The following is a 371-nucleotide window of genomic DNA, read 5'->3' as shown; positions in this document are numbered from 1 at the left end:
AGGGGGTGCAGCAGCGGGAGCAAAAACCGGAGCGGGAAATGAAGAATCCCGACAGTGGCTGCACGACCCCAGAGAGTGGCTGGACGAACCCTGAGAGTGGCTCCCCGTACCACTACGACCTCATGGTGAGGCACGACGAGATCGAGACCGGGTCTGATCACCAGTAGACCTGTAAATTAAAAAAAACATATTTAAAAATAGTTTTAATAAATATTAATTGAAAAAAATATTTAAAAATAGTTATAATAAATACAAAAAATAATAAAATAGTGTTTATAAATCAAAAAAATGTTTTATAAATACAAAATTAGTTTTAATAAATATAAATATTTTTATAAATATGAAATCATCTTTTATTAATCAAAATATAG

The sequence above is a fragment of the Brassica oleracea genome, chromosome C4 (genome assembly GCF_000695525.1).
Source record: "Brassica oleracea var. oleracea cultivar TO1000 chromosome C4, BOL, whole genome shotgun sequence".
Classification (NCBI taxonomy): Eukaryota; Viridiplantae; Streptophyta; class Magnoliopsida; order Brassicales; family Brassicaceae; genus Brassica; species Brassica oleracea.
The sequence above is the reverse complement of the archived record's forward strand: the minus strand, read 5'-3'. Positions refer to the sequence as shown.